Genomic DNA, 10694 nt, shown 5'->3' on the forward strand with positions numbered 1-10694 from the left:
TTTAGTCCTCTCCTCATAGCTCAGGGTCACAAAGCTGGTGCATCTGGAAGATAAGCTTATAAAGGTAGAGAAAAAGACATAGTGTAATCATGTCAGCCTGTCAGAATATCAAGCTCAAAGGAACAAAAGACAGAGTGTCCAGTTTTAATTGGCCCATAAGCAGTTTTGTTTTTTTCCACTCTCAAAATGCCCTCAAGAAAAATAATTCCTAGTTTTGGGCTGCTATTATTAAAACACTAAAAAAAAATGAGCATTTCCTGTTTATTGAAGATTTATAATGTGCATAAATCTTGCATTTTTACCCTGACCTTCACAACAGTTCTTTCTGGAATATTTTCCAACTCAGTCTACATTCCTAAGTGTCTGTGTTTAAAAGGGTCCTCCAGTTCTCTATATAATGGCTGGACTTCTATTACAGGGCATTAGTTTTACATTAAGAACTATTAGGATCCTGTGGATGACCCCATTATAACCAGTTTCTGCCATTCACATCAGCACCTGCAGGAGACTGATGTGATCATAGGCAGACAATGTCTGGCTTTAACATCAAATAAATGATGGTTCACACCAAGTGACTTTGGCATCTAGGGTGCTCACAGATATCTTCTTAATGGTCCCATGTTTTTCCATTTGAAAAACATAGTTGGAAAGATCATTGTTTTTGAAATTAATTAATTCACAATTTTTATCTATGTGATCCTGAACCAGTTATTTAAACTCTTTTACCACTGCTTCCTCATCTATAAAGTGGGGGAATTAGCATTTACCTTTGAAGATTGTAGTAAAAAATAAATAATTTTCACCAGCAATGTGCACGTGCTCCATTTCTTCCACATTCTTGCAAATGCTTGTTTGTTTTATATATATATATATATATATATATCTGCTAAGTTGTTTCAGTCGTGTCTGACTCTGTGCGACCCCAGAGACGGCAGCCCACCAGGCTCCCCCATCCCTGGGATTGTCCAGGCAAGAACACTGGAGTGGGTTGCCATTTCCTTCTCCAATGCATGAAAGTGAGAAGTGAAAGTGAAGTCACTCAGTCGTGTCTGACTCTAAGCGACTCCATGGACTGCAGCCTACCAGGCTCCTCCATCCATGGGATTTTCCAGGCAAGAGTGCTGGAGTGGGGTGCCATTGCCTTCTCCATATATATATATATATATATATATATATATATATATATATATTATAATAGCTGTCCTGACAAGGGTGAGGTGATATCTTATTGAGGTTTTGATTTGCACTTTCCTGGATTAATGACATTGACTGTTTCTTCAGGTATCTATTAGTAATTTGTATGTCTTCTTGGGGAAATATCTATTCAAGGTCTTAGCTCATTTTTTAAATTGGGTCTTTTTTCTGTTGAGTTGTAGAATTCCTTATATAGTTTGGATATTATTAATTATTTGAAATTATATAATTAACTGCTTATCAGACATACGGTTTAAAAACATTTTCTCCCATTCCACAGGTTTCTTCTTTGCTTTGTTGATTATTTCCTTTACTGTGCAGAAGTAATTGTATAGATTTTATGGAAAACAGTATGGAGATAACTCAAAAATTAAAGATGGAACTGCTATAGGATCATGCAATCACACTTCTGATTATTTATTCAAAAACTTTGAAATCAGAATCTCAAAGATGTATTAACACGTCCATATTTATTGCAGCAGTATTCGTAATAGTCAAAATATGGAAACAGTCTATAAATCCATTGACAGATGAACAGAATAATTATGGTATAAACACATAGAGGAATACTGTAGAAACTTAAAAAAGAAGGTCTCCAATATGCTGCAACATGGATGAACCTTGGAGACATTATGCTAAGTAAAATAAGCCAATCACAGAAAGACAAATATTGGATGATTCCACTTAACACAAGATATCAAAAACAGTCAAATTGATAGAATCAAAGAGTGGAATAGAGGTTACTAGGGGCCAGAGAGAAGAGTGAATGGGGAATTACTAGTCGATAAACATAAAGTTGCAGTTAAGGGAGATAAGCTCTAGAGGTCTGTTGTAACACGTACCGTAGTGTGCACTTAAAATGTTAAGAGTGCAGATCTCATGTTTCTATTCTTTTCACACTAAAATAAATGGTTTTAGTTAGATATATTAAGACATATCATGTACTTAGAATACTGTCTGATATACAGTTGTTGTTGGTATTTACTTGCTAAGTTGTGTCTGACTCTTTTGCAACCCCATAGACTGTAGCCCACCAGGCTCTGTTCATGGCATTTCCTAGGCAAGAATACTAGAGTGGGGTTGCCATTTCCTTCTCCAGAGATCTTAGTGACCCAGGGATTGAACCCACATCTCCATCACTGACAGGCGGATCCCATACCACTGAGCCACCACAGAAATCCCTAATGCAGAGTTAGTAGACATTAAATAATAATTATATCAAAATGCACTATGTCTGTCAATGCAGTAGAAAGCATCCTTTATGCTGCCTGGAAAGAACCAGCTGATGGATAGAAAATGCCAAGTGATACTGACAACTACTATCATGTATGAAATTATTAGCTTGTATAAAAGGCCCATTGAATTTTTTCTGTGAAAATTAAGTTAGCAATACAGAAAGAAATGGGAAAGATTGCAAAAATGACCTCTGACTTCAGCCATTTACAGTCAGTAAGCCTAATGAACATGATTGAAGACTCATGTGTTTATGCTGATTTTACTTCCTCTGCAACATCTACAGGTTTTAAAAATAACCCTTCCATCTTTTCATTGAGAGTGCTATGCTAATTATTATGCAGGTTTATCACATGCTTAAATAGCATCAGCGGTGAATGCTCATAAAATGTTTATTAAGAAATATAGAAGTATTGAAAACATTAAAACATTGGCTTCAAACATTAAAATATATTTCTAGGAGCTCTTTGGCCAGGATTTTATTTAAAAGTTTTCAAAGTTTTGTGCTGGGAAAATCCCTAGGCAGTAATTTTATTGTTGGAAGTCATTTAAACTAATATTTGATATTTTACAATCTCTTCATGATCCATTATGATTTGTAGCCTTTGACTATTTTACTGTAAACTCCATTCTCATTAGTAACTGCTGCAATTCCAAAATATACTTTCAGTAATTTAGAAAATGTCTGCAGTAACATTCACTAAAGGCATTTACATTAACATTCCTTATAACATTAAGACAAAGTATGGTCTCTTGAAAATAAATTTAACCAAATGGAGAGGTTTTTGAAAATCAATGTATATATTCTAGGAGTGGACTGTGGAAATAGGTTCTGAGGTCACTACAATGACCCATAAAATTTTGAAGTACTATTTGGCCAATAGTCTTCATTACTCACACTTTCTATGAATGTGTGAGAAACTGAGGAAAGCAATCCAAAAACAAAGGATTATGTACAACTCTTTATTTAAAAACTCCTGTGTCTTTTTTAAAACTCTGTATGTTAGATATAAAAACTCATTATGTCATTTTCATCAAACTGGCTTAAGGAAAAAGGGATTTATTGGTTATTGTAACTGAAATTTCAGCAGACGTTCTGCCTCCCATCATTGATATGGGGTCTTAGGAAATTATACAAAGTTTGTGACTTACTTTGATAGGCATTCAAAAACTTAAATGGGTTGGTAATTGGAGAATGGGATGAATAGATGGTTGGATGTATGAAAAACCAACTATGGCATAATGCTAATTTTAGAACATTGGTGGCAGGTAATTAGGTGATTTTGGTAAAATAGCTTCATCTTTTCTTTATATATAAAAACATTTCATGACAAAATGTTGTAGAAATTGTTACCACCCTAGTTTCTCCCTCTCGGCTCTCCTTACTGTGTTGGTGTATCCAAAAAAGTACTAGCCTAAGTGCTTTCAGGTAATTTTGGCAGCAACAGTATGAAGTCATTCCTGTCAGATTCAAAGAAAACATTTTACTGAGTTTGGTTGGCAATGGCCAGATCACATACCCACACCTGAACAAATGACTGGGGTGAGGAGGTTGCAAAGTTCTGATTAGCTAGGAAAGAATCACATGCTCCACTTGTGAAGATGGGCTGAGACTCCTCCCAGAATGTAGGGCTGAGAATTCGAAACAGGGGCTTTGGGTGGCTTAAAATTTCAATTCCTGAAAAATCATTCAAATGTGATATGTAGACCAGCAAATGCATGATGAAATGTAATTCCTGATGTTAGAATGAAAACACCTGCCTAGTCACTAAAAATTATCTATCCTTTTAACAAGTTATGTGTTGTAATGCAAATTAATATAATCGTAGGCATTTTCATTTGCTTTTGGAAGGCAGTGGTGCTCCTAGAAAAGCTGCAGTAGATGAAAACAAGAGTATTCCAAGATTTTTGTGTATAAACACTGGCTCAGAGAAGGAAAAAAGAACGCAGTGAAACACGGTTGGGTTCACTGAATTTATGTAACAACTAAGCCGATTATTCCTAAACATCTTTATCTCTCGTCTGCTCTTCAGTGAACACTCTTCTTAAAGTTTTGTTTTTAGAAATAGAGCCTGACTCCCAAGTACCACTCAGGTGTGCAGAAAGGTTTTTTGACAAGACTTCTAGGATGAAAATTTATGTTGGAAAGTTGTAGCTTCATAATTCCTACAGTACTGGCTGACCAACTTACAATCTTTGACATCAGTTACCACAACAAATAAAATATAACCTGAATTCCTGAAAAAGAAATGTGGCTGACTCTCTGTTATAAGATACAGGTTTGAATCAAGATTAACTTGGGCAAAAAAGCTAAAAGTAAGTATTCTGATTTTAATGAAAGTTGTACCTCAGATGATTATTAGGAAATCAAGGAAATTTTGTATAGAGGTTATAGAACCTCGTATGGAACTATATTATATTACTTTAGGTATACAACACACGTGCATGGTAAGACACTTCAGTTGTGTCTGACGCTTTGCGAACCTATGGACCATAGTCCGTCAGACTCCTCTGTCCATGGGATTCTCCGGGTAAGAATACTGGAGTGGGTTGTTGTGCCCTTCTCCAGGGGGTCTTCCCAACTCAGGGATCAAACCTGTGTCTCTTATTCCTGTGTTGGCAGACAGATTCTTTACCACTATCGCCACCTGGAAACAGGTGTGCATTAAATATAGATACAGATGTGAATAAAGATATAGATACAGATAGGCAAAGAAATTGACATTCTAAGCCTTGAAGTATAAAGAGTTAATTTAGTTGTTTCATTGATATTGGGATTTGTGTTGACATTTTAATCATGAATTATGCCTCTGCATCAGTCCTGTGAACAAGCCTTGATAAATAAATTTAACCTCATTTTGCAAATGAAGAAACTGAAGCCTTGCAAGTTGCAGTATCTTGCTGAATTCTACTACCACTAGTATAGAGTAGTAAGCTGGATTTAAACTAAAATCTGAATAATTTAGGGGATCAAAAGACTATGGACATAGGTTGTAGGTATTTCATTAAAGAAAATCACCCCAATTTTCAATATATACAACAGATTTTCTCTGACACCAAATGGAAAATTAATTTGAAGAAGAGTCCAAGTCAATTATTGTGTGTCTTTTGACTCCAAGGCCTCGCACCCCCATGACCCTGAAGCATGGCTGTTAAGAAGATTGCCCTCTTTGGAGCCATGGGAGGACCGGGCTCACCACCTGGTCAGGCGGTGCAGGTAGGCTCTGAGATGATAGTGCTGGTGTGGAACACCTCCTCCAGGCTGCCTGCAGAGGGTCCCAGCCAGCCCACGTGATAGAGGGTGATGTCCAGCAGGTGGCTGACATGGCTAGACTGAGGCTGGAAAGAACGCCATCATCACGCCGCTGGGCACCAGCAGTGATCTCAGTCCTGCCACAGTGATATCTGAGGGTGTCTGGAACATTGTGGGGCCATAAGGGCCCATGACATGGACCTTGGCCTTCCTACTGTGGGACCCATGCAAGGTGCCCCCAAGACTGCAAGATATGACCAATGACCACAGTCGGATGCACAAGATACCGCAGGAGTCAGCCTGAGTTTCATGGCTATGATGCTGCCACCTGAAGGAGAACAGCTGCTGAGTGGGGCCCCTACTCAGTGACCCTGGATGAATGAGGGCCCTCAAGGTCATCTCCAAACATGAATTGGGCCATTTCAGGCTGTGCTGACTCACTGCCAATGAGCACAATGGGAACAGCAACTGCTACTCCCACCAGTACCAACTCTTTCTTGCAGGACAGCACCCAATCAGTCTTGAACCAAGAGCTTCAAATTAAAAAAAAAGAAAAGAAGAGACCCAAAATGCAGTTAGTACCTTCCTTTTGTAACTAGTACCTAGACAAAGCATACTCTTAAATCTCATGCTATTCAGTAGCCCCAGAAATATAATATCTATTGATAATAGATTTTGCCAATTTATTACAGTCAATTTATCACCATGATTAACGATATTAAATGTGGTATCCCATGCATTAAATGAGCCCTCCAGATGATCAGAATGAAGCCTGTGGGAGGAGGAACACACTCTATTAGTTATCTTTTTCTGACACAGTGCTGGCATCAATATCTTCAGAGTATTTGCTGCCATGCACGGCTTCGCTTCATCTGCACCAAAACACTTATTTTTCTTTCTTTATGCTCAGTTTGGTTCTTAGTTCAGCTAGACATTTTTTTTTTTTCTTTCTTCCCCAGCAATAGACATCAGTGGATTGGTTACAGAATTAAGTCTCAGAAGCACAAGTACAATACTTTTTCATTGAATCCACAAGACAGAAATATTCATAGCAGTTAATAGATTTCTCCAAATTTTACATGTAGTCTGGCTCTAATCCACACAGTCAAAGGCTTTCCTGTAATTAGTAAAGCAGAAGTAGATGCTTTTTCTGGAATTCCATTGCTTCCTCTATGATCCAGGGAATGTTGGCGATTTGATCTCTGGTTCCTCTGCTTTTTTTAAACCCAGCTTGTACATCTAGATATTCTCGGTTCACGTACTGTTGAAGCCTAGCTTGAAGGATTTTGAAGTAGCCTTACTAGCATGTGAAATGAGCACAATTTCTGGTAGTTTGAACATTGTTTCGGCACTTCCCTTTTTTGGGATTGGAATGAAAACTGATCTTTTCCATTCCTGTGGCCACTGCTGAGTTTTCCAAATTTTCCAAATTTGCTGACATATTGAGTGCAACACTTTAACTGGTGCTGGAGAAGACACTTGAGAGTTTCTTGGACTGCAAGGAGAACAAACCAGTCAATCCTAAAGGAAATCAATCCTGACTATTCATTGGAAGGACTGATGCTGAAGCTGAAGCTCCAATACATTGGCTACCTGATGCAAAGAGACAACTCATTTGGAAAAGACCATGATGCTGGGAAAGATTGAAGGCAAAAGGAGAAGAGGGTGGCAGAGGATGAGATGGTTGGAAGGCATCACCAATTCAATGGAAATTAATTTGAGAAAACTCCAGGAGATAGTGAAGGACAGGGAAGCCTGGCATAGTGCAGGCCATGGGGTCACAGAGTCAGACACTACTAAGGGACTGAAAACAAAGTCTGGCTGTGACCACTCTTTATAGTCATACTTGGTCACTTAGATTTAGGATGCAGCCCTCAGGCAAAATTTGAAGAAGCAATACATGTTTTTTGTTCTCAATTTTGCCTTGCTCCAGCAACACACTTTCTCAACTGTTTCATTTCAAATGAGTTTTAACTAAGGGCCCTTTTCTATATGCAGACAGTGGAAGAGCAGATGGCACTTTTTCCAGAGTATCTTAGCCAAGATCCCACTCTGGAAACACAGGCCGTTCTTGTTCAATAGCCCTCAAAAAAATTGGTACAGTTCATCTCACTTGATTTCATGTCAACTATGACTTAGAAAAGCCTTGAACACAAGTTCATTTTTCATTTTTGGTAATAGTGACCACTGAGTTCTAACTTTACACTAGGTTTTTAACATTCTTTATGTCAAATGTGACTGGAAATCTACTAAGTAGACACTCTTAATACCTCCATTTTATTTTCCTCTCAGTCTCATTATTTAGCTTCAAAGAGATTGAAAAAAAAACAAAAACAAAAAACCCTAGATTCTAATTGATCTCTTAATGATTAAGTGAGCTCAGACAAATAAATATTTTACTTTGAAATCTTTGCAATGGGGATATATGACAAGAATTAGGAAAAGCCAAAACATCAAGCTAATACTTCTGTTTTCCCTTCTTTTACCCAAAGCAGATATTGTTAATCATGTACTGCACTCTTTCTCTCCTAATAGTACTTAAAGACACATAGCTCTTTGGGAAGTTATTCTTACTTTACAGACCTTGAAAAGTTAGATAACATATATTTACATACCCAATACTTGGCTACCTTAGACATCTCTTCCAAAATCTCACATTCTGGATTTCAAGGTATGTCTGCCTCTTAGCTTGTTTACTAATTGAAATCTGTCATTATATATGAAGGGGCTTCTCTGGTGGCTTAGACAGTAAGGAATCTACTTGCAAAGCAGGAGACCCAGGTTCAATCCCTAGGTTGAGAAGATGCCCTGGAGAAGGGAATCACTACCCACCCCATTATTCTTGCCTGGAAAATCTCATGGACAGAGAAACCCGGCAGACTACTGTCCATGGGGTCGCAAAAACGTTGGCCATGAATGCCGTCAAATGTCTTTCACCTGTCTTGTCACTGTGATGGGTGTTTAAGTTGTGTGTGTGCCAAGTTACTCAGTTGTGACTGACTGTGACGCTGTGGGCTGCAGCCCACCAGGCTCCTCTGTCCATGAGGATTCGCCAGACAGGAATAATGGGGGAGGGTTGCCTCCTCCAGGGGATCCTCCTGACCCAGTGATCGAACCCAGATCTTTTTATGTCTCTTGCGTTGGCAGGTGGGTTCTTTATCACTACCACCATGCAAAAGTCAATAAAAGTCTCTTGCCTCAAAGGTATATCTAGTTATGACTTTCTTTAAACAGCTGATTTTCATTAAGGCAGGAGCATGTTTGAATTTACTCTTTAAATTTATGTGAGGAGAGAAAAATCTTTGCTCATTTGAATTTTGAAGCATATATTTCCTCAGTGAAAGATTTTCATGAAGGCAGACACAGCAGGCAGAACCGCTGCCCCAAAAGATATTTTTGACTTCACCCCTCATGTCAAGCATGACTGAAGTGAAGACCTTCATGCTTGCAGCTACATTTTTTTTTTTCTGCTAACAGTCTTTCTCCTTAAGTACTGTGACTGCGTATCTCCATTTCCTGCCTTAAGGATTCTGAAAGCATCCATCTGTCCCTCTGCTTCATTCCCTATTCACTGTGCCCTTAACACTACCACCAAACTTGGTCAATTTATAGCAGAATTGCATAGAATCCACGCTCAGAATAGTCCCTGCAATTGAGTGACAAAAGGCTAAATTAGTTCATCTCTTGTTTCTCTGTTTGGCTTAAACCCAGAAGTTTTCTGGGTACCCAGAATCTCAGGAGTAAGGTCCTAGAACTGAAACCCAACCCAAGGGCGGTGCTTAGCAAAAATATGGGGTTGCCAAAGCTTAGTTCAGGCTTAGCAAAAAGCTGTCAAAACAAAGGTCATTTGGAAGAGTTAGAGATGAGAGACAAAAAAAACCTATTGGAGTGGGACAGATGCTTGAGAGTAGTTGAAGCAGTAGGTGATGGGAAGAAATCCAGTCAGGCAAACAAAATATTAAGTAGGTGGCAAAAGAGGATATAGCAACAGCAGCCAGCGTGGTAAGCAAAAGGAAAAACTTTTGGTAAGTCACTTACTGTATTTATTGAGCTTGTATGTTTTCATTTTTTCCTACTGTATGGTAAGCTCCTTTAGGGCAAGAGGTATTAATATATCTAGTCCACTTTTAAACTCTATTGCTATGAATTAAATTTCTATTACTATGTTCCCATGTAAATGCTTCATAGATGTTTGATAAATTTACATAAGAAATAAATGAATGGTTGGATTCCATCATTAAACCATCTTCAGACTCCCATATTTCCTTCTTTATGTTATCTTTCAAGTTTTTACCACTTCAATAATTTTAGGATTTCCTTTTCATGAAGCTTATTTTACTCTTTAAATTTTGTGTAAAAAGGATTATTTTTATTATGAGAATGATAAAGAAAATTAACATAGTCTATGTATCAGGGCAACCTAATACAAATACTAATACAAAAACAAATGGTCAGAGGAATATTTTAAGATTAAAATTAACAAAATGAATGGGAGATTGTGAAAGATGAATGGTGGCAACTGCTGAGAAGCACAGCATTATGTTATCAAAGTACTCAGACTTGTGACTTATTATCCAATGCCAAATGTTAACTGCAAAGATGCCAAAGTATTTAAAAAGTATGGCACATTTAAAGGCCAGTCTTATCTATATTACTTGGGCACATTTAAAAAAATTATCAGTCATTTTCAAAATCTCAAGGGCCATTAATGCATTTAAAATGTATTAAGGAAGTGGCTTGGTACAGTGACTTTGACAGTTTATAAGACGTCTTATAACTGGGGATATATAATAATTTTTCTTTAACACACACAAAAGGCTTCGAATAAATTGCCTTGCCCAGTGGCTAGAATACAGTGAAAGTGAAAGTGGCTCAGTCATGTCTGACTCTTTGTGAGCCCCTGGGACAGTACAGTCCATGGGATTCTCCAAGTCAGAATACTGGAATGGGTAGCCTTTCCATTCTCCAAGGAATCTTCCCAACACAGGGATTGAACCCAGGTCTCCCTCACTGC

General features: G+C 38.0%; 1 pseudogene; it reads left to right on the forward strand.

Annotated features, from left to right (window-relative positions):
- The first annotated feature begins 5572 nt into the window (after nt 1-5572).
- Nucleotides 5573-6224, forward strand: LOC102273991 (flavin reductase (NADPH) pseudogene; annotated as a pseudogene).
- The last annotated feature ends 4470 nt before the right edge of the window (nt 6225-10694 follow it).

This window comes from Bos mutus, chromosome 18 (assembly GCF_027580195.1).
Source record: "Bos mutus isolate GX-2022 chromosome 18, NWIPB_WYAK_1.1, whole genome shotgun sequence".
Classification (NCBI taxonomy): domain Eukaryota; kingdom Metazoa; phylum Chordata; class Mammalia; order Artiodactyla; family Bovidae; genus Bos; species Bos mutus.